The sequence below is a fragment of the Neolamprologus multifasciatus genome, chromosome 23, assembly GCF_963576455.1.
Source record: "Neolamprologus multifasciatus chromosome 23, fNeoMul1.2, whole genome shotgun sequence".
NCBI lineage: Eukaryota > Metazoa > Chordata > Actinopteri > Cichliformes > Cichlidae > Neolamprologus > Neolamprologus multifasciatus.
In genome coordinates this window covers 41,225,410-41,250,505 of record NC_140460.1, presented here as the reverse complement: position 1 = coordinate 41,250,505, position 25,096 = coordinate 41,225,410, and the positions used below count along the sequence as shown (strand labels likewise).

Below are 25,096 nucleotides of genomic sequence, written 5' to 3'. Positions count from 1 at the left end.
GCATCATTTTCTATTGTTCAAGCCTTTCATTGCCTCTAGAAAAATACTGGCAGGGGTCAGTGGCCTCAGCTTCCTAATAGATACACCGATGGTATCAATTTCAAAATTTTACGTCGTCTTGTTCTCAAGTTATCACATTCACACAATTTTCGGACGTCTTGGTTTCAGAGATGCTTAGCGTGTTTGTAACCAGTGGTTATTTGAGTTACTGCTGGCTTCCTATCACCTTGAAGTCCTCGTCTGAAATATTAAACAACGCCACGTTCAGTCATCTTTCTTCCTTGTTCTGATGCTCAGTTTGAGATTCAACACATCTACATGCTTCGAGCTGCTGCTGGTACAAAAGGCTGACTGGATTGCTGTGATGAACAGTGGAGCAAGCGTACTTAATGAGTGGTTGCTGAATGTATGTAGCGTCATTTTGCTGGACTATACAGCAGTAGGTGCTGTTCTCAGACTGTACATACTGTTTTCTGATGCATATACTTTAACACATATTATTTTGCTTTTCTCCACTGCAGCAATTTTGTTTACCAAAAAACCTTGACATTTCGTTTTACTACATTTTTGCAGAACTCTTTGCAGAGAAAAAAACCCCATTTTGATGAAATCTTTAAAGAGTGGTGAAAGACTTTTATTCATAAAATTGCAGAAGTGATTGAGGCGCTTTTGTTGGGATACCCCGGGATGAACTGGAAAGCATGGCTGGCAAGGTCACCTGGAATATCCTAATGCCGCTTAGGGCTGCCACGATTAGTCGACTAGTCACGATTACGTCGACTATCAAAATCGTCGACGACTAATTTAATAGTCGACGCATCGTTTGAAGCTTTGTAAGATCACAAAAGACGCAGGAATAAGTAGTAGGATTTAAGAGTGTAATAACGGACTGAAACAGAAGATGGCAGCACTGCATGTACAAGGATGCCAGCTGCCGTTAAACCCCGAAGAAGAAGAAGCTGTGTCCCAGAATTCATAGCGCGGCCCAGCTCAGTTTCCAAAAATGGCGGCAGCTAGTTAGTTTTAATATTACTCTTATTATTCTTTCTGGGTCACAAATAAACGTTTTACATATTTTCAGGCGAGAATGTAGCTGTGTAAACCTCAAATATCTGCTCAGTTTATCAAGACACCACATATTTTTGTTTTCGGAGGCGTCTGTTACCCACTAGCTTGATAGCTAGCTGGGGGCTAGGCTCACTAGAGCCGTGAGAACACCGGACTCCCGGCAAATCGTTTTCAAACCCACCGCCGTCTTTCGCTACTCAGGTTAAACATGATATATAAGTCAAATTTAATAAACTATCATCTTGTCTTTATTTTTAGTTAGCACATACCTTAAACACTTAAAGCTGTAAGCTAATGATAGTTATATAAGAGCAGATGAATGCTAGTGCAATAAGCTGTACGTTTTACGTTGAATGGATGATGATCTGATTAGTCGACTAATCGCAAAAATAATCGTTTGTGGCAGCCCTAATGCCGCTGCAATCTGACTTCAGATAACAGCAAGATGATGGATGGACTGAAAATCTATTTAATTAAATCTAGAGTTAACAAGAAGAACTAAATGGCACACAGCACCCCAGCTTCTTTTAAAACAGTGCATAGCATCTTAACTTTAGAGTGAAAGTTAGTTGCTGCACACCAGCTACTACCAAGTCCAAGGACGTCCAGTTTATGAAGAGAGAAAAGTTTCATCTTTGAAGCAATTATTTATAACAGTAGACACCAAATGCATTTTAAAACCATCTAAATATTTAGAAAGACGAGCACACTGCATGAACAGTAATCAGCTGTGGCTTGTCTCTATTCAAAGTGACCTTTAAGAAAATTGCAGAAAAGTAATGAAGATGGAGTCAAAGGGTATCGGTTAGTTAGAACAGACACAAAGTGAGAGAACGGTGCACGTAGGAGGATTTATACTCCTTGCCAATTAAGGGTACACTGTGAGGGCTTCTGAGCCATGCTCTAGGACCAGGAGCCTTAGACTATACATTTTTAACTCTCATGCAGTAAAATCGATTCAGATCCCCAAAGAGTACAAAATACACTCAACCATAGAGATGTAGTGCAGTGCTGAGGCGTGTTTTCCATTTAAACACACAGCCCACTTAGTCTGAATCATCTTCACATTGTTTTGGTATTAAATGAACTGGTTAAGTCATCTGATTGTTAAGAGCAGTAGAAGATGAAGAAACGATGAAGCTCCATAACTATGATGTTAATGGAGGCAGTTCAAGTATTACACGCTATTAAATCCAACGACCATTTAAAGCTCGGTAGCTAAATGTTGTTACAATGATTATGTGAACAGATCACTGCTGTAATGTTTCTGCGTTTTATTCTCTAATTACAGTCGGAGTCAAAGTGGCTGTTTGCTGTGGATCAGTGCAAATATTGTAAACATGTAAATATTCAAACCTTGGGTGTGGCATTATTAAATGGGAGATAATACATCTCATTAATTACTAGTGGTGTGCGGATCGATACTGAAATATCGATTCTTCCGATACCAGTAAATTATGTTCTAGATATTTTAGTACTCTGGGGTAAATTTGTAGTTTTTCCATTAAAAGGAACAGAGTGGAAAGAAACTATCATTCGGATCGTCTAATTTGGAAGGAACTACTTCCTCTTACGCCTTTCATAGTCGTGTGCGAAATATGGCTGTATAAATGTGTCGCAGCCCCTGGCGTGCGCACTCACAACAATGGCTGAGCGTAAACTGAGTCATGTGTGGACGTATGTTACCTCCACAAACAGCCAAGACGTGGTTTGCGATACATCTGGCAAGACAGTGAGGTGTTGTGGCAACACAAACACCTCAGAGTGAATCATATCACAGAATATGACGAGCGTATGTTGAGGCGAACTGAAGAGGAGGAGAGGGACAGGTGCTGCCAGGGCGAGACAGACGTCTCTCGCTGAGTCCTTTAGTGCTGCAGGCAACGTGTTCAAATAGCCACAACTTCAGGTTTTTTATTTCTATATGATTATTCTGCATTATTAAGCAACATAATAACATAAAACGCTCAGTGAATATTGATTATTGAAGTGATCAAAATGAAATAGTCCACAAGGCCAATGCAAACAGACTCAAGAGTAAGAGGGAACTCACACGAAGAGGTAAACAGAGCTCTGACAGATCGTTATCAGAACGCTGACAGAAACTGGCACCATGTATACATCGCAAGGACAATCGAGGGAGAAGAAAAGTGGTGGGGAACAAGGAGCAAGACGGGACACGGAGTGACGAATCAAAACAGAAAGTTACTCAACTGGAAAACATGTAAAGACAGAGCCTTAACAAGAAAACACTAAGCTAGACTCCCTGAGCCTGGATCTGTCGGAGGTTTCTTCCTGTTAAAAGGGAGTTTTTCCTTCCCACTGTCACCAAAGTGCTGCTCACAGGGGGTCATATGATTGTTGGGTTTTTCTCTGTATGTATTATTGTAGGGTCGACCTTACAATATCAAGAGCCTTGAGGCGACTGTTGTATAAAAAAAATTGAATTGAATGTAATTTAAGATCTGCTGAGGAAATAACAATACAGTGTTCCCTTGCTTGCTATACGGAGGTTCACCTTTCGCGGCCTCGCTGTTTTGCGGATTGTTATTGTGCAATTTTGCATTTTTTTTGTTTGTTTTTTACAGCACATTGTGTTCTGCGTCCTGATTGGCTGTAGACCATTGTCAATCAATCAATTTACATAAATCTTCGATCTCTAGCAGCGTGACTCTGAAGTGCTGCACTGTATGTTTGTAAGTTTTCTCCCCAACAAACAACAATGTCGATGAAGCGTTTTGCACCCAAAAGGCAGAGGAAGATGCTAACCATCGCACAGAAAGCTGGACTTCTGGACGTGCTAAAGGAAGGTAGAAGTTACCGTATCTTTTGGACCATAAGGCGCACCGGATTATAGGACACGTTGAGCGAAACAAAACAGTCAGATAAGTCAAACTTTACTCAACTCATTCTTCTTGCTTCCTCTACTTCCATGCCATTGATTCATTAATGTTGAATTCTCTATCAGCTGCTCTATTCCCATGTTCTGAAAACAGGGTTTGATCTTTGGTTTCATTCTATAATACTGGACTTATTTTTCTACTTTTGAACTTTGAGACCCTGAAAAGAATAAGCGGAAGCGAATGGATGGATGGATGGATGGATGTTGCATATGATATATTTTGATACATTGGCCGTTTTTGGCAACTTTTTGTTAACAACAATGTTAATTTTAGACCAAAAAAAGAGTTTTGTCCATAACATTTTGAAATTATGGCAAGTACTGATCATGCTGATGAGATAGAGGTCTCAGAAACTCATGTATCAAATATGATACAAAGGGCATTATGGGGTTAAAGATAGTTTTCAGTCTCTTACAGTGAATGCACACTACAGTGTCTGTACAGCTGCCCTTTGTTAATGTGAAAAATGCCTGGGTCTATTGAAATACACGAGCAAGGTCCAAATATACCAGTTTGTCAGCAGCAGCTTGAGTAACTTACATGCTCTCAATATAACGTGTCCTGTTACTCATGATGAGAAGCCAAATTACATTATGTTGCAATTAAGAATTACGTGATGTTTCTTTCCATTAGTCTCCCTGCGATGCTTTATATTTGCATACGATGCCTTAGTCCTCTATCAGCCTCACTCTCCCCCAGCTCTGCATGTCTCTACACACACATACATGTGAGAAAGACTTTAAACTGCACTGGCAGGCAGCTGATTTCCATTTAGCTGGTAAAAATGCACTGCTAACCCCTCACTTGGAGTATTATTAACCCTCAAAAATAATATGGTAGGGATGATGATACTCTTTCCAAAGCGAGTTCAAGTAGCTGCTTTTTAAAAGTATGTCAGTGTGTGTGAGTTTGTGTGTGTGTGTTTGTGCAGGCACCAGGTACACATTTGAATTTGCAACACTTGGTCAGCTCACTTCATTATCCTCTTTGGACAAGGGCAGACATAATCGCCTTCTCAGTTCCTCCCATCATCTCCCCTCCACTCTTTTTTCCTCCCTCTGTCCCCCTCTTGCATCATCTTTCTCTCCTCTCCTTTTTTACCTTTCTACCTGCATCTTGTCCTATTTTTGTCGCCTCTGTTTTCTCCCACTCTCTCGCTCTATTCCTCTCTTAGACATTACACCCTTTTCCTTTTTCTCTCACTGTTTTGAACATGCTGTCTACCCTCAGTTTCACTGCCTGTGGATTGATTAGCGTAGCCTGTGTAGTGTGCTGCTGGGTGACAGAACCCACTCATTACACTTGGTTTTGATGGGTTAGGGGCAGGAAGTGGTGATGCTGTGTTGGGGTTGTTGAAAACGTCACCATCTAGACTTCCAATAAGCTGCAGGGCATGATTCTTCTTCTTCTGTCACTCTTCTGACTGCCTCATCTCCCTCTGTCATGTCACGAGGACCCAGTGTGAATGAGCAAAGCTTAAAACAAGCATATGTGTTGAGAACAAGGAGGTTGATTCAAGAAACTGGAGATTTCTTTTGGCTTTAACTTGACAACTTCTCATCAAGCAGGAAGGATGCAGCTTCCAAATGGAGCCAATCAGTATCTCACTGTCACCTCATTTTAGAACAAATCCAAACAAAAGAGGGACAGAAAAAGAAAACTATTCACTTGTTTCCATAATCCAGAAGAGGATGAATGCGAGAAGTCAGAGACCAACACGTTAATCAGAAATGCACGAGGTGTTTTCATTAGGCGGTAAATGAGCTTCCTCGTCGCAGAGTCATTTGACAGGATTTCAGGAAACTCATCCGCCAAGAAAAGTGCAAAAAATGAACCATTTTATTACACGCCACTCGGGGTTTTAAAGATCAAGCATACTATTGTTCAAAAAAGAAAGAGAGAGAAGGAGATCGCAGAATTTAACTTGTTCTTTTTAAATATTATAAATAAACAAAAACATTTTTGGTAAAAGACAAGAAGCTAAAATGTTCTTCCAAGATACTAAATACATTTGAATTCTTCTTCAGGCCAAAAACGTCTATTTATGAATCAACAGCTTGTGTTAGCCGTTGGGCCTCGGACTTCTGCTTGGACATTAGAGCAAACAGTTGATGACTTAATGGCACAGCCTCAGTGTCTCTCTCACATATGTGGCCTCAGTTGTGTCCAAAGTGTTGCTAGTATCTTAATAATAATAATACATTTTATTTAATAATAGCACCTTTCAAAGCACCCAAGGACGCTGTACAACAGATAAAAACACAAAAACTGGAAATATACACAATAATAAGAATAACAGATAAAAGTTAAGAGCATACAGAGGTTTAAACATAAGCAATTTTAAACAGATGAGTTTTGAGGGTGGACTTAAAAAGAGGGAATGAACTAATATTTCTGAGGTCAAGGGGTAAGGAATTCCAAAGTCAAGGGGCGGGGCAACTAAAAGCCCCGCCCCCCATTGTAATCAGACGAGCGGAAGGAACAGAGAGAGAAAGAGAAGATGAAGATCTGAGGCACCGGGATGGGAAGTACATCTGTACTAAATCAGAGAGGTATGGTTTAGAGAGAGAATGAATAGCCTTAAATGTATAAAGGATTATTTTAAAATGAATGAGAAACTTAACCGGGAGCCAGTGAAGCTGCTTCAGGATTGGGGAGATGTGGTGGGTAGAGGAAGTCCTGGTAATAATACGGGCAGCAGAGTTCTGGACACGTTGGAGCTTGTTGATTGATTTGTGTGTAAGGCCAAATAATAGTGAGTTACAGTAATCAATTCGAGAGATAACAAGATTATGGACGAGAATGGCAGTGGCATGAGGAGTGAGGAAAGGGCGGAGGCGATTGATGTTACGGAGTTGAAAATATGCTGCACGTGTGACATTATTGATATGTATCTTCAACACTTTGTTCTGCTCTTTTTCTTCCCTTATCAAAGCTCTGCAGCATGGGTACCCAGTGCCGTCGGCCCTTTTAGGCATCCTTGCATACAGTAGGAAAGACACATATACAATAACAAATACTGCACAAGCCCCATTAAAGACACACAGAAGCTAGGGTTTGGTTAACTGGTGACTCTAAATTGCCCATAAGTGTGAATGATTGTCTGTGTTAGCCCTGCAGCAGACTGGTGACCTATCCAGCTGCATCTCACCCTACGGAAAAACAAAACCAAGCGACAAACAAATTAAAAACAAAACCAAGTGACATTGTTAAGATTAGAGGTGAATATTGGTTATTATTAAGTTTCAATGAATTGCCCATCCCTAGAAAGGAGTATTAAGGGGAGAGGGAGAAACGTTAAGAGCTGAAAGTTTGGATTTCTCCTCTTGTTTCTGGTTGCTGGGGGATTAACCAGCTTTCTGAATAGTGCAACACAAAGCAGATGGATGGAGGTCCAGCCAGCCAAGCAGGGCGATGGAAAGGAATAGAGCCATTAACCCTTTAAAACCGGTCGGAGCGGGCACGCTCTGTTTTGCGTAACTATTTTTAAAACTGGTGTTTTTAAAAGTTATGTTTGACTTTATGACTTTCTGTGTGGTTTCTGGGATGCTTAGGACTCATATTGCACTGCTGGAAATAGTTTATTTTGATGCATATGCTGCTTTTTTGCAAATTTGCATTATAATATTTATTTTCGTTTTTCCTGCAGTGTATAAAAATTGGTGTATTTCAAAAATAAAACTATGAAGACACTCAAAATAAATTTCCTGTGGTGGGAAACTATTTTGTGCAACTTTTTTGTATTTACAGTTTTGAGGGATAAGCCTCTTAAATTTCTCTAACTAGAAATATATGTTAAAAAAACAAAAACGATTTTCAATTTTTTGTAGTTTATTGCACTTTTTTGCAATTTATGTAATTACTATGCACTTAATGCAGACATATTATTAAAATTTGGGCTATAATGGTTGTATTGATGTATAGCAACTTGAAATGCTCCCAAAAATGGCTCCACAGCATGTAAAAATATAATATAACATAATATAAGCTCTGGCGGACTTGGTTCTATGGTAGGTCTTAAAGGGTTAACAGCTTAGGAGTTATCTGTGTGTGAGTGTAAGTGTGTGTGAGAGGACAGGGCTGGGACAATGGGTGTCAAGGACCATAAACTCTATGTGTGGACAGGAAGCCTTTCACATCTGAGCTCTGGAAATATTTCAGTCGCCACATGCCATGTGACAAGTGAATAACGTGGACACAGATTGCAATGGTCGTCCTTATTTGGTTCTGCAGCATCAATAATGCTGAATGATGTACAGGGTGGGCCGTTTCTATGGATACAGCGTAATAACATGGGGATGGTTGGTGATATTAAAGTCCTGTTTGTGGCACATTAGTATATGTGAGGGGGCAAACTCCTCAAGATGGGTGGTGACCATGGTGGCCATTTAGAAGTCGGCCATCTTGGATACAACTTTTGTTTTTTCAATAGGAAGAGGGCCATGTGACACATCAAACTTATTGGTAATGTCACAAGAAAAACAACAGTGTGCTTGGTTTCAACGTAACTTTATTCTTTCATGAGTTATTTACAAGTTTCTGACCACTTGTAAAATGTGTTCAATGTGCTGCCCATTGTGTTGGATTGTCAATGCAACCCTCTTCTCCCACTCTTCACACACTGATAGCAACAATTTATTTGGACTAATTGCTAGAACATAATTCAAAGGAATTGTGTGAGTTGCGATTTATTTTTATTTTGTAGTTTGCACAAACGATGTCCAGAGAACAGCCTATCTATGCTAACAAAGAAAATAAATGGCTGCACCCATTAGACTCTTCTGTCATTCTAAACCAGCGGTCTCCAACCTTTTTTGCGCCACGGACCGGTTTATGCATGACAATATTTTCACGGACTGGCCTTTAAGGTGTCGCGGATAAATACAACAAAATAAAACTAGTACCGGTACCGAAAAAAAGATTTATTCATAACACACGTGAAAAGACCCAGGAAAACCGAGTAAACGATAAAAACGATAACAAAATAACGCTGAAAACCGATAAAAACCCTGAAAACTATACATTTCACACCTGAGCCTCAACTCTCGCGGCCCGGTACCAAACGACTCACGGACCGGTACCGGTCCACGGCCCATGGGTTGGGGACCACTGTTCTAGACCCCAGGAGCTGCTACAGGTACACTACACAAAGTAAATGAAACAATGAACAAGGAAGAATACTCCCAAATTCTTGAAATTCACCTCAAATCAACAGCTAGACAATTGAAATCGGGTCATAATTGGGTGCTCCAACAGCACAATGATCCTAAGCATCAGAACTGGAACAGAACTTTGTAATGGATAAAGCAAAATAATGTTACGAACATTTGATAATTTGTGTTTGACCTTTCTTCATTCTCATCTCACGAGGCAAACTCTTGCATGGATGTCCAGACCGAGGGTGATTGCTGGTAATTTTATATTTCTTGCATTTCTGAATAATGCACCGACGATTGTCACATTCTCAGCAAGATCACTGCTGGTTCCAGGTCTACAATCTTGTCCATAATGCTTTTGACAGCTATTTGGTCTTACCCACGATGAAGGCTGGAATGGAGGAAGCTGATTCTGTGGACAGGTGTGCTGTACACACATGACAGGTTTAGATGGGGAGTAATTGATTAATGATTGACTGATTGTAATGAATGTGCCACACAGGCACACAGCCAACCTGTGAGTTGTCGGAGTCAAATACTTGTTTCACTTAGTGACATGCAAATCAATTCATAACTTTTATATAATGGATTTTTGGTTGATATTTATCCCTTTCCATTAAAATGAAACTGATTCAGCAGGGGAACTAAATAATTGTCACCCCAATTGTTCACTATTTGCAATAAATTTAGCATGGCTGCAAGTGACTTGTGTAATCCATTCATACATGGCACCTTATTATCATTCTCGATACTTTCATCATGAGAATTTATTTCTTCCTTGTTGGGACTGGAGTATAAACCAGACTAAGCCTGGTGTGGTAATACACTCAGAGTCATAACTGTGACTTGCTCTTAACCCTTTAAGACCTACCATAGAACCAAGTCCACCAGAGCTTATATTATATGTTTACATGCTGTGGAGCCATTTTTGGGAGCATTTCAAGTTGCTATACATCAATACAACCATTACAGCCTAAATTCTAATAATATGTCTGCATTAAGTGCATAGTAATTACATAAATTGCACGAAAGTGCAATAAACTACAAAAAAATTGAAAATCGTTTTTGTTTTTTTAACATATATTTCTAGTTAGAGAAATTTAAGAGGCTTATCCCTCAAAACTGTAAATACAAAAAAGTTGCACAAAATAGTTTCCCACCACAGGAAATTTATTTTGAGTGTCTTCATAGTTTTATTTTTGAAATACACCAATTTTTATATACTGCAGGAAAAAACGAAAAATAAATATTATAATGCAAATTTGCAAAAAAGCAGCATATGCATCAAAATAAACTATTTCCAGCAGTGCAATATGAGTCCTAAGCATCCCAGAAACCACACAGAAAGTCATAAAGTCAAATATAACTTTTAAAAACACCAGTATAGGCTCATGAGGCCCTGATGGTAAAAAACTACATTTCCCCGAAATGACGTCACTTCCGGTTTCGGGCAGGTCATGGCGGACATGCAAAAGTTTGCGCTGACGTCTATTCCAACGTAGGAAGTGTTACAAACAGCTGATCGGATCAGCAAAGCGTGTTTCTGGAATATTATGTTTTTGTTGCTGCAAGTGCTTTTTATGCAGTTTTTGCAAAACTATATGTGGAAGGAAACTGTGACCGAGGACAAGCTGATGGCATAAGATGTAAGTACAACTCCTCCGGTTTCATATGCAAAAAAAATTTTTGCGCTAGCTCACGTGGTTGCAGAGCTACCGGGATTTAAAAGTAGTGCAAAACAGAGTGTGCCCGCTCCGATCGGTTTTAAAGGGTTAATGGAGCCTTACCCTTATGTTTACAATTACCGTAATTCCCGGACTACAGAGCGCACCTGATTAAAAGCCGCGTGCTCTGATTTTAGGAAGAAAATCAATTTTGTCCTTGTACAGGCCGCAGCGGATTTTAAGCCGTATGCGTTTCACTTGTAATATGAGATATGTACACAGAAATATTACACGTGAGGATTTTTAACGTTTAATTTAATCCATAAGGTAACATAAACATGGTAACATACAAAAATACATACTGCAAATGCTTCTTTTCCTCGAACAGCGCCTGTAACACGGCTACCTGTAAGTATACGTACGTATCAGTAACACACAAATTACGTTGCTCATGTTTTTTTACGCAACAGTGCACAAACAACATTACAACGTCTCTTAACAACCGGTAAAATATATATACTACTTATCAATTTTATTGGTCTACTGTTACCAGGCAAAATGTTTTTGGCCGCATGAAAAAAAAATGCATTAGCCGCACGTCAGTATGAGCCGCAGTGTTCACAGTGTGGGGAAAAAGTAGCGGCTTAAAACTACAGTACTGTTTAAGAAGCAGTCTTAAAACAGAGTCTTTATATACAACATCACACAACCGGGGTGATACAGACTAACACACGAGCACAAACAGAGAGGTCAGGGAAAGGGTTTAAATTCAGTTCTATCCACGGTATAAAAACAGCAGAAATGCCACATTTATGCAATGACACAGGTGCAGGATAACTTCCAGTTTACTAAAACGTCAACTGCTGCGTCCACACACGAACAATATGCTCTCATACAATGGCAAACAGCCCAAGTTAAGAGCGCTCATAAGAATAAAGACACATTTTTATTGAATGTGTCTTTATTCCTGAGAGTGATGAGAGTGATGAGAAAAGTACTTTATTATATCCAAGCATCCATTTTTTTAGCTGATCCTATTCAGAGTCACAGAGGGCTGGAGCCTCTTTGTAAATGGACTTGTTCCTCATCATGGTTTTCTGCTCTACCTGTGCACTCAGTGTACAAATATATAACTTTTCTCATTCATCCATTCACACAGGCACTTTTTTTCTATGCTTAAGTGATTTCTATCACTTTTTCCAGTGGATGCACCAGAATGCAGCGTGCTGTTAGTACCTTTGCCAAGGATTTTTGCAGACTGGAGCGTTCAGGGATTGAACCACCAACTCCCCAATGAGTAGATGACCTGCTCTACCTCCTGAGGAAAACATGCTATAGAAGAATTATTTACCATCACCTTGAATACATTTACAACTACTCTTGTTATTACATACAGTGTGTGTTTAAAATATGCTGCTAATCTTTTGCTAATCCTGATCTATTTTTATACATTTTTCTATGACTTGAGAATGAAAGGAGATTATGATATGATGATCTCTCTTTCCTTTTATCACAAGATGATGGATCCATTACCAAACACTGCTCCTGGATGTTATCATAGTCACGTTTTCTTAAAAACACTTTTAGAAATTCAGACCTTATGTGAGACCATATAAATTGTTCTAGCTTATATTATCTTCTGACACAAACTGTATGTGCATACTGGTTGTAGAAATGCTATTGTATCTCAGATTTCTATATCTTTCTAGATTTGTATATCTCAGATTTCTGTATAGTTTTTTATTTCATATTTATATCCTGTTCATAGCTTGTACTCACTACAGCCTGTACATACTTATAGTTATAGAATATTCATAACATACTTCATACCGTGTACATTATAACATATCATAATAGACCCATTTCTGTAATATACTTACATATCTATATTATTGCTAATATATATTGTAATATATCTATATCACTAAAAGCACTTCTGGATGGATGCAAACTGCATTTCGTTGCCCTGTACCTGTGCATGTGCAATGACAATAAAGTTGAATTCTATTCTAATTCTATTCTATTATACCAATAGCAGTTCTACAACCAGTATGCACATTTTGGTTAAATTAACCAAAAAAATAACTTGGTTCGAGTTCATATAGATAAGTTATTAAAGCTGACAATAGTGTAGAACAGCCATAGTTAAAAGGAGCTTGAAAGAGGAATTAACAGTAGTGATTACAGTTTATTGGCACCCTAGCCATCCAAACTGACCCTAACCTCCTGACAAAAGGGCATTCTGGTTTAACAGTAAAATGTAAAAGTGTTGTAATACATTTATCAATGAGTGTTGCCATTTTTAAATTGACCCAATCTTACAATCCTAGTCTCAGAAACTTTACACCAGTAATACAAGAATATATTTCTTGTTGAGATGGCAGCAATGAAAAATGCTCAGCCTGAGGCTTTACAACTTCACTAACCAGTGGTTGAGATCTAAATGGCTCTCTCCATCTTTTAAATACAGTCTACAGTTTTAACCCTCCCTACTATATCTCAGTATGTGTCATGGATATATGTTACTATATTTAAGCCTGCCTTCACATGTACTTAAATATGATATCCCGATAATATGCCTGCACCTCTGAAATACCAAATATCCCTCATATATCACGAGTCCCTACAGTATTAAACTGGCTGCTCAGAGATTTAGAAATCGATTTAGCTACAGTAAATACAAATAATAATTCTGCACAGTATAATTTCAAAATGTGCTCCTTTGGTGAAGAATCAAATCAAATCCATTTCAATCGTTATTTGTAAAGAAAAGCAGTCCCGAAGTCAGCTGAATTACCTCACACAGGAGATTAACCCAGGGAAGTGCAGGTGGACGATACTATAGGCGAGACAAGACGCACACACATGCACACGCACGCACAGTTGAGTCTAGATGTCCTCAGTTGCTAAGGGTTTCCAGTTTGCACCCCATCCACATTTAATTAAATTACACATTATGAATCTGCGCTCCCGACAAACCCAACCGGAACACATGTATGTCGTATTATAGTATTAACAGAGCACTTAACAATAATCCCCAGCAAACACATGCATGCGCAGATACGCAGACATGCTGAGGAATGTCGTATCTTGGCACCACCGCCTGTTGTTACATAGAGTTTACTACTCAACAGCATGAAGACAGCGAGCAGCAAAAACCCATCAAACTCTGCGGATTACCAATCTTTCATCAAGAAGCGTGCACAGTAGCGTGCACCCAGAGCTCAGCTGACAGGCACGTCTGCTGGACTTCTTCAAATAAAACACGTTGCACCTAAACGGTAGGACGACACACCTTTAAGTGTCCGGTGAGAATGTCCACGCATCCCCGCGGAGCATCTTACCTGAAAACGACACATTTTAGCCCGTCGTCATCTTAGCAGCTGTTAATCCCGCTGAGGCAGCCGCTGAGCCGCTGTGTCGCTCAGCACAGCTGAACAGGTGAAAGGCGGCGGTCCTCTTCAAATTTCCCAAACCGCTTAACCGAGCCTGTTATTATCCAGGTAGCCGTGTAATCACCTCTGACGTAGGTGTGCCAGCATCTGCGTCTTTTTATTAGTAGTAGTGTTATTTTCTGTGCTGTTAAGCTTTGCAGGAGGACTACAGTGAAGAGGTGCGCGCTAGTGTATCCAGTCGATCAGCCAGTACCGGTGATTTACCCGTTCCTTGACAGCTTCCCCGTGTCACTAACAGTGGCCGAGACTCCTCCTCTCTCACCGTCTGGCGGGTCCGGTATATAACGGAGCCTCTTTCTGTCTGCCTCTCTCTCTCTCTCTCCGCTCGTCGGAAGGTAGCTTTTCCTAGGAGAATGAGGCTGGGAAACTTAGTTCACCAAGTTGTACCACATAGTGATGTAATGAGGTGAAGGTGAGTAAATTTCACCTGCAGACAACATTCCATGAGCATGCGCACTGTATGTAACATGTAAATCTGCGCCACCTGGCTATGCCATGTAAAAACTGTGTATTCCCAAGGTTTCCTGTTTCTCAGTCAGCAGATGTTTGACAAAAATATGAGAAATTAACACTTTTGACATTCATGGTACGTTACAAGGCATTTTTGACTCTACATTCCCTTTGGACATGAAGACAATCTTTTTTGGTTGTACACCGCAGAACTGGTCTAAAAATGATACATGTCTGTTAAGAGCTTTACTTGTTGCAAGTAAGAAAAGTATAACTAAGAAATGGTCCCTGCAAGATATACCGACCTTGTCATTATGGTGGGAAATTACGCTGGAGATTTATAGGATGGAGGAGGTAACAGCTCATGTCAATGACCGGGTGGGTTGGTTCCATTTGTGTTGGGATAAGTGGGTCCTATATGCCAATACCCATGAGCCGAATCTTCTTTTCAAAGCTTGAAACCACCAACCGAGCTAACTGGTCACTCCCGACTGTTTTTTTTTTTCCTTTCCTCGTTTTTCTTTCTCTTTCGTTTCGTTTTGTTTTCCCCTTGTAAATTGTGTTGATTAATGCCTGTAATCACCTTCGTGAAGTAATAGTTTAGAAATAAAGAATTTAAAAAAAAAGAAATTACAACTTTAGTCACCTCTTCCACTGGCATTTTGTGCGCACAGTTAGCTGAATGGTCAACTGGTTGGTAGGTAGCTTACTGTCGTGATGGATGGTGTTAAAGTTTTGCTTAAAAGGACAGAGGATTGCATTACCCTGTTTGTATTTTGACAGCTAACAGCTCTAATAATCAGCCATAGTTTTGATTTCTTCTTCACATTCTGTGAGGATGGGTGTGTACATGTCTTCAAACTATTTCAAAATCTCAAAATTAAGTAGTGCAAGGTGGGTTTTTTTGTTCTTTCACAGGCTGACCCTCTGCTCCCTAGACTCCTGATTCATGTGTTCACAGGTCTCTGTGACTTTGAATCATGGTTTGGTTTCTGCGAGCAGCCCGACAGCTCTCGGCATTCTGAAACATCAGGGAGAGGAAAATCCCGCATGATGGGTTTTGATATTGGGAGCTCTAAATGGGATGAAACTTGAAATGAGGTGCGACTGACACAGTGTTAGGTTATGCAATTGGGTGACCTGATCTCTGCACAGCCCTGAAAAGTGTATTTTTCTTCCCATGAATAGAATATTAGCTCATTTTGTGGGTCATCTGCTGCATGAGTAATTGGCTAAAGGGCTGAAGGTACAATGAACACATCCTAGACAGAGCAAGAGGAAGAAAAGCACAATTTGAAAACCTTTGAACTTTCAAGGAAAGATACACCAAAGGTTTTTATTTAGGGTTGTTTATGAGTTAGTCTCTGGTTTTAATGTTCACAGTTCATTATTCAGTAAAGTGTTTTCTACATCAGATATATGGGATTAATGTTGGCTTTCTAAGAACTGAACAAGATGGGATCGAATCATTTTTTTATTTAGCCTGAAATTCTTTTCATGGATAATTTTCTTCCCATGACTGTCTGAGTAAATAAATGCACAAATAAATAAGTCAAAATGAATTAGAGCAGCTGGTAGAACAGACTGAGATCTCTGTCAGTAAAACAAGGAAAACTTGCTTTAAAATTTTTGCTCCGTCCATTAAAATCGGCTTTCTTGGTTTGTCCACTCACAGCTGTGAAAATCTAAAGTCAGATTTGTTGCTCTCTAGTCTTACATAGCACTTTTCTACTGCTTTATTCACCCACTTGTATGTTTTTAAGTGATTTCTATCTACTATTCACACACATTCATCACAGAGCAACTTGGGGTTACTATCTTATTTTAAATGGAGACTGGTTTACCTGGGGATCGAACCACCAACCTTCCTGCTCTACCTCCTGAGCACTCCATATGTGTATGTTTAAAAGTCATCATCTTTCCTCCTTCTATAACGCATTTTCTGACTGATATCACATATCATGTCCCATCAAAGTGAACCCGTTTGACATACAAACAGGACAAAACGCTACTTTAATGCTTTTAAAGTGCAAAAATCTGCATAATTCAACATGAAAACGACAGGAAAAATGTTTTATTGTAGAGATTTTCAAATTATAGCCAGCAATTAACTACAATGCACCCTCTGCATTACACACACACAATGGGTCTGAAATTAATGAATCGATGATGTGTTTAAAGTGCACACTTTCAGCTTTAATTCGAGGCTTCAACAAATATATTGCATCAACCTTTCAAACATTACAGCTGCTCATTACACAGTGCCTCCGTGTTTACGAACATAAACAGCCCTTGACCATTGGCAGCCAGTGACCACAACAGATTTGCATTTGTCATTAAATGCTGATTTTCCACCTTTGAGGTGCTTTGCCAGGCCTTTGATGCACTACCTTTACTTTCTGATTGTTTTGTTTGCTATTTCGTTTTCAGCAAGTGAAAAATTATGTTGAGTTGAACTGAGGCCAGGTGACTGATCTGTGATTCTGGTTTTTTATTGCTTTATGAAGGTCTTGGGTTACTTTCAAGGTATGCTTGGGATGCTGTCCATGTGTACGTTGATACACCAGTCCAGTCAGCACATGGCTGGATCAGGAATAAAGCATAGGTCTATATTCTTAATAACTAATCATAACCAAGCCTTCTGTTTATTTTTGCAATAATAAACCCCACCTGGATTCATACATCCCTGTGGTGGCCCCACCAGCCACCCTTCAGTGTTAGTATTTAGTTTGGTTCATTAAGTTTCACAAATATCTATATATATAAATAAATAAATAAATAAATATAAATATATATATATATATATATATATATATTTATTAAATAAATTAAATAAATTAATTAATTTATATATATATATATATATATATATATATATATATATATATATATATATATATATATATATATATTAGACTATGAGAGACTGAAGACTTAACATTTCGGCAGTTATGTTACAGGCGGAAGTTTTATTAGGGTGAATTCACCTCTTGATCAACACCAGATTTTGGAGCCCCTCCTGGACCACAGTGCATCTGTCATTATAAAATAATCAGTAGTCTTGGGCTACTATACAATGATCTGTTCATTAATGATTTAAATGAAAAACTGAATAATATATGTCAACCATTTGGGAGGTTATAAATCATTTGAGTCACTTTTTGCAGCACACCAACTCATCCTGTGAAGGAAGCAGAGGTCTTCTGTGCTCTCCCCAAACAAATATTCACAACACCGTGGAGGGAGGACCTGTTCCAGTTCTTCTTCAGTGGTATAAATTTCTGACAAGTGGGGCTAAACTTTGTGGTCTTTGTCTTTTTCCTCCTACCTGGCAACTCCATATTCAACACGTTTTGTCCAGTATTTTGCCTCGCTAACCGCTCAGTCCGAGCTGTCCCTCAGACTCCTGATTACTCCCAGGAAAATCTTAACATCCTCAGCTCTGCCACATCTAGTTCAGCCTCCTGTCTTTATATCTGTTTAACATGGAAACAGTTTCACTATAGAGTTATAAAATCTGAAAAGACATTTCGGCATCATATTGTTACTGAGGTTTAGGACTTATCTACTTTATCAGACATGTTAATCACTCCAACAAGCACTTACTTTAATGACAAATTATATATATATATATATATATATATATATATATATATATATATGTGTGTGTGTGTGTGTATATATGTGTATATATATATTAATGATAAAAGACTACATTTGAAGATAGAGTTTGGAAGTTTGGGGGACGGTTGCAACATAATAAATCATTAAGGGTATCTTGGAAAACTGTTATTTTAAATCACAAACATTTACAAGATTGATTCAAATGTTAAAAGAAGAAAACAGCAATTGTCAATTTTCCTGATCATAACACTTTTTGTTTTCAATTTAAAAACAGAAAGCAACATCAAGAGAGACAGAGGGATAAAGTAAACAAAACAAGAGGAAAAAAGAGAACAAGAATGCCAAGATTGGTAAACCCGATGCATTGTGTCATCTTAGCTGACTCCTGGGTCTCACTCAAATATCCTTCCAGCTTCCTGTTTGGTCAGCTGGGCTGGAGTCTAACAAGCTACATCCATACTTTATTACTGAATGGCTATTTGCCAAATCAGTTGTGTGTCGCTGTCTCTAAACAATATGTGGTAACTGACTGCCCCCGCACCTCCTGGAGTCTGACAAACAACTTCTTCACCAAATAGTGCATGTGGTGATCAGCTGTGGATTGAGGCAGAACTCAGCACTAACAACCTTAAAAGAGCTGGTATGGTATTGGCTTGGTATGAAAACAATGGCAGGGCTACAAACGAAAGGTAAAAGTAATATTACCTTAGAAGGGTTTACCTCTGACAAACATCTGGCAGACAGTCTTAACAGTTTTTACCTGCGTTTTGAGAACTATGACTATGTGCAGACCAGCACACTGAGGGAAAAGACCATCACTCCCCCATCATTTTGTATTGATGAGAGGGGGGTAGCTAATCTCTTTAGACACACTAAGAGTCCTGGACCTGACAACATCTGTGGACACGTACTGAAAACTTGTGCTGATCAGCTGAGTGGGATTTTCACCATATCTTCTCACTTTCTTTAGAGCTACAGATGGTACCTAAGATTTGGAAACAAGCTGTCATTGCTCCTGTTGCTAAGGGCAGTTCTCCTAAGGTACTGAATGATGTTAGGCCTGTGGCTCTGACTTCTTTAGTGATGAAATCATTTGAGAAGACAATTAAAAATGAGATTTTAATGCATGTTGAACACCTTCTTGACCCCTTCCAGTTCACCTATAGAGCAGGGAGAGGTGTGGAGGATGCTGCCGTCACACTCCTGCTTCTCTTGTATAAGCATCTTGAGGCCCCCCACACCCACGCAAGATTATTATTTGCTGACTTTTCATCGGCATTCAATACAATTCAACCCTTCATACTCGCTGACCGGCTTTACAATCATTTCAAGCTTGACACTATTCTGATCGGCTGGGTGACAGACTTTCTGACTAATAGGTCACAATGCGTGAGCGTGCATCCTGTATTTTCTGATGTGCTCTCCTCTACTGGATCACCCCAGCGTGCTGCCTCTCTCCCCTTCTGTTCTTTCTGCACACAAATGAGTGTTGCAGCAATTTCACGAACAGACACATCCTGAAGTTTGGTGACGACACAGTGATCGTCAGTCTTCTTGTGGGGGCGAGTCAGGCCATGGGCAGGTTGTAGATGATTTTGTGGATTGGTGTGATGAGACCTTCCTGTCACTAAATGTGTCAAAAACTAAAGACATGATTATTGATTTTAGGAAGTCTTCTTATAGCTCATCACCTACTATCATTAACCTTAACCCAATTTCCCTCGGGATGAATAAAGTATTATCAATCAATCAATCATTAAAACTGCTGATTGGGATCGTTGAGAGTTATAAATATCTAGGTGTGCTTGACCATAAAGAATCTCATGCTGATGCCACTACTAAAAAAGTTTAACAAAGACTGTTCTTTTTAAGGAAAATTAGATCTTTTAATGTCTCATCTGAGATGTTGTCTTTGTTTTATAGAAGTTTTATCGAATCTGTGATGTCTTTTTGTATCGCTGCCTGCTTTGGTAACCTGACGGTGAAGAATAAGAATCGATTCGGTCTTCTGGTAAAAACTGCTAGCAAAATTGCAGGGCGCTGGCAAGATGGACTTTTGGCTATTTACAATAAAAATGTGCTTAGAAAGGTTCATTCTATTGTTAAATGTTTGAACCATCCACTTCACAGTGAGTTTGAGCTGTTTTAGAGTACCTGTGAGGAAGATCAAAAGACTCCAGGTTTCTTTTATCCCTACTGCATCCTGTCTCCTAAATGGCAAATAACCGTCTGGGGATTTTCTATTACTATTATTGTCGTTTTATATTATTGTTTTGTTTACCTTTATCCGGCTGCTAAACTAATTTCCCTTTTGGGAAAATAAAGAATTTGAAATGAACAGCAGATTGAAGATTGGTGTAGTGACCTGTCCTGTATTTGCATACAACAAAGGTGTCTCACCATCTATCCCAAGGCCTCCCGTTGTCTTGATGCATGCTCAATCATCCAGGTAAGTAAATCCCAAAAGGTTGACTATGTTCATCTGGATGTAACATTTTGACCTCCCAGCCCATTGTTCATTCACTGGTGCTGGTTTCAGTCATCATGCAAATGCACTGTTTATAAGGTTGGGGAAACCTGCAGTTAGCTGAGACTGAAGAAGTCACCTGATGATGACGAAACGTTTCTCCCACTGAAAACGTCCAGATGAACAGAATCAAGCAGTTTGAGTTATGTATCTATTCCTCTATTAAACGAGCCTTTTCCATCATAAAGGTTGTTGCCCAGAGTATTGTCACTGATTGTTTTATTATGGCAAATGTGCATGACTGTCATTCATAATTCATGTCCACATGAAAACACATTTTCTGCCCTAAATCAGAAACATTTGGTTCTAGTAGAATTCAACCTTATGTGCTGTTGTCAAGCACATTTAAAATAAAGTGTTAAAAATTAACATATTAACTCAAATACAGTAGGAATGTTAATTTTTCCTCTGTTTTCAAAGTGGCATTGGTACCCATGTATAAAAAAAGCAAAAGCTTAACAATTTAAAATGTGTAAAATAGGATACCAATACCACAGAAACAATATCTGAAGCAAAAGAATTAATGTGCAAAAATACAATGGCTCCCATCTTTTACTCTTAAACAAGGACAGTTTATAATAAGCAGCTGATGCTACTACTGTTCTCTAATGTAAAGGCACTTTGAGTGCTATAAATGTCCTCTGTTCAGTAAAGATAGAAAGATCCTGTGTATTTACAACAACATTGGTACTACTGTGGCTTGTACAACATTACTCCTATAAGATGGAGTTGTGGTCAAGCTTCTTTAGAAAAAGCACGTCTTTATTGAATGTTACTTTGACATGTACAGCTCACCTAACCACTGTTGTAGGCCAGGCACAGGCCCTCAAGCAAGGGAATTCCCCAATAGCAGCAGCCTTTACACTATAATGTGGCACAAAGCAACAATTGCGCCGCAGTAGCTCAAGGAACATAACAAAGAGCCCAGAATTTACCCAGGCACTAAATATCCAAAATCCTAATCCTGTCAAGAAAATATAGAAACAAGTATAATTGTATGTAGTTGCAATATTGCAGCTAATAGCTAAGAGTTGAGTTAAAACATTTTTTTGTGTGTGTAGTTGTGCTTTACTTACCCCTAGAGGTGGGAATCACCATACATCCCACGATACGATATTATTGCAATTTTTAAAAATATTTTGCGATATTCAGATTCTGTACATAAAGGTAAACTTTATCAATATTCATTTTCTCTAATATCAAAGTCTCACACTCAGTCTTTCTCTCATTTCAGTTTTATTGTTGACAAACTGAACGGTTTGTATTACAGTCTAGTCCAACTTAACTGAATCAACCATCTGGTACAATTATAGCTATTCTGAACTATGCAGTTTATGAAAACTATGCAGCCCCTTCAGCAACTGAAGAATTTGAAAGTAAATTAAAACAAAATATAATTTTACATTAAATAAAAAAGTTTTAAACTTAATTAAAAGAAAACATGTCTTAAATTAAAATAAGTAAACTGTCATGTTTATTGCTGCCAAAAAAAAAGTGAAACACATTTGGACAGTGAAGGAATGTCAGGATTCTTGCTCAGAAAAAGGATCAACATGCTCTGAAGTCAGAGCACAAAAACCTTTTTTGTAACAAAATATCGATTTCTGCTGTCCCTGTATCCATACATTATTAGCAAACAAAATATCACCATGCTACACAGTATCCATTTTTCCCCCACCCCTACTTGCCCCCCTGACTGTGTTCAAATGATCCCCCAGAACAAAAAGGAGGATCATAATTTCATTCTGAGTGTGGCTGCTTTACTCAATTCACTCTTGCCAAACCTGAAAGTACAAAACAAAAACACTACAACACAGTGCATCCTCCCCAGCATGTGAATGAGCCTGCCTTAATGACAGAAAGCTTTGAGTAGGCGTGTTCTCAGCCACGAAACATATGTCTTTATTTACAGTGATCACGAGCATCGTTAGCCATAGCCATTAGTCAGCAACCAAGATCCCTGCAGGGAAGGGCAGGGATCTTGGTTGTGGTTGAGGTTTGTGATTGGTTTGACGATGACTTCCTGTTGTGTGAAAATGCATGTGTGTTTGTGTCTCTGTGTTGGCAGGGGAAATGGATAGGAACACAGCCGGACCAGCTGGCTGCAAATCTCTGCAATCTGCTGCTTAGTTAAGCTGGCACACACACACACACACACACACACACACACACACACACACACACACACACACACACACAAATGCACGCATTGGATAAATACTTAATTATATTCACTTATGTACTAAACAACAGTTAAAAATAACATTTAATAAAAAGGCCAGTCCATAAATGACCACAGAAGAGTGACTAACAGCAGAAATGAAGTGATTTGTGTAATTTGGCACTGACAGCCACTGTACACACTAGCTCTTGACCCACTAGTGAAACCAGTCTCTGCAGAAAAGCAAAGTCATTTGCTGGTTATTAAAATAATTTATTACAACTCTCAAGATTCTCTTAATTAAAATTCACTTATCGCAGTTGGGGACTTGAGAGCTGGACTATTAATGAGAGCTCCACTGAATGCATATATAGGAATATGTGCATATGTAAATATCCAAGCATTCGTATGTGTGTGTATGAGTGAGTGTGTATACAAGTGCCCATGTGCCCAAACATCGCTTTTAATCACCAGTTTTCTTGATTAAGCAATACTGTGGGGTAATTCGTTTAAAAAAAAATTATATCCGCCATGAGGCAGCCAAAACGTCTGGACTTCTTTAAGTTGCTTGAAGACGTTTCACCTCTCATCCGAGAAGTTTCTTCAGTTCTAAGGTCAAATGGTGGAGAGTCCCAGATTTAAACCCAGTGGGAGTTTCCCCCCAAAGAGGGATAAAAGGACAAGACTCAGCAGTCCATCTGTATCTAAAGGTCAAAGGTCACTCTTTCGAGGATGCCAACGTTCACATTTTGGACATTTTGGACAGACAGATGGTTTGAAAGAGGAGTGAAAGAAGCATCTATGTCCACTGTGAGCGACCATCTTTGAACAGAGGCGGTGGTTTACGACACCAACTGTCTGCCATCTATAATCCAGTTTTGAGTTCCCTCCCCAGACGCCTTAACGCCCACTCACATCCTGGGCCATCTGACCTCAGGAAATCACATGATAAGGTGGGGCCAGGTTTCACAATGAGCTCACCCGAAACCCTGGCTGATTGGGACCCACACCCAGTTTATCACCTTGGCTCAGGCGATTAGAGGATCATCAGGGGGTCCTTTTGTCCCTCTTTGAGGGGAAACTCCCACTAGGTTTATATCTGGGACTCTCCACCATTTGACCTTAGAACTGAAGAAGCTTCTCGGATGAGAGGCTTCTTCAGTTCACGATGACCTGGATGGCTGAGAACCTTCACAGACATATTTCACTCTGAATTTGTGCACACAGTAGAAATTTAAATTACTTTAGTACAACTACCTCAACACTGGTCTTAACTACGGTACAGCACAAATGTACAGAACAGAAAGGACCATTTCACTTCTGCTTTAAAGCAACAATGTTACAAACACCCTTCAAGTTCCCAAACAAAACATTGTGACCGGTCTCTGAGCAAATAACAATCACAACAATAACAAATTCTATGGCACAAATAATGTGCCGTAGAATTTTATTCCACATAAAGGTCATAAAAAGCTTAAACAGGGTTTGTTAGAGCTAGAATCTTATGTTCTCCCACAGGGCTTGCCTGGGACGTGTGCATCACTGTAGTTGTGTCCACCTGTCTTCAAGCTGGCTAGGAGCCTTTGGTGAAGCAACTGGGTTTTCAAGGATTTGAGTGCCTACAGTGATCTATCTCAGCTACGGTTGCTGTGGTATCTGCATTGTTATGCTGCCAGTGGCAGATAAATGTATGCATCTTTCCCACAGAGTGATCCCATAAAGGGTGGAGCCATTAGCTTAATGAGCAGCGCTCACTTCTGTAGCTGGGAAGTTATTAATTAACTGTTGTAATTATAACAAGAGGAAGAGAGCACGTGCAAGAGAGATGTTCCCTAAAATGCAAGAGAAAAGATTTAAGATTTAAGAAATTAAAATCTTTTGCTGTTGTTTTAAGTGCACTGAATTTTATAGCTTTTTTGTCCAGCTGCTTAGGCTGCTGCCCCCACGACCCAGCCCAGAATAAGCAGCAGAAAACGGATGGATGGATGTTTGTCAGACCAGTTGTGATGTAATCTGAACGGGTGGGTTTGTTTATGACTTTTACAATCCTGGTCACGGCCCTGGATCTTTAACCCAGTGATTTGTGTT

General features: G+C 39.3%; 1 protein-coding gene and 2 long non-coding RNA genes across 4 annotated transcripts in view; 1 reads left to right on the top strand and 2 right to left on the bottom strand.

Annotated features, from left to right (window-relative positions):
- Positions 1 to 25,096, bottom strand: part of dmd (dystrophin) — a 316,485-nt gene that overhangs the window by 271,993 nt on the left and 19,396 nt on the right. The gene's annotated exons all lie outside the window — the stretch shown is intronic.
- Positions 1 to 25,096, top strand: part of LOC146492385 (uncharacterized) — a 76,921-nt gene that overhangs the window by 40,138 nt on the left and 11,687 nt on the right. The gene's annotated exons all lie outside the window — the stretch shown is intronic.
- Positions 600 to 14,129, bottom strand: LOC146492386 (uncharacterized). The gene is made up of 2 exons (XR_014872322.1): positions 12,839 to 14,129; positions 600 to 12,440 (listed from the first exon to the last, which is right to left on the bottom strand). It is a non-coding gene; the product is annotated as an uncharacterized LOC146492386 (long non-coding RNA).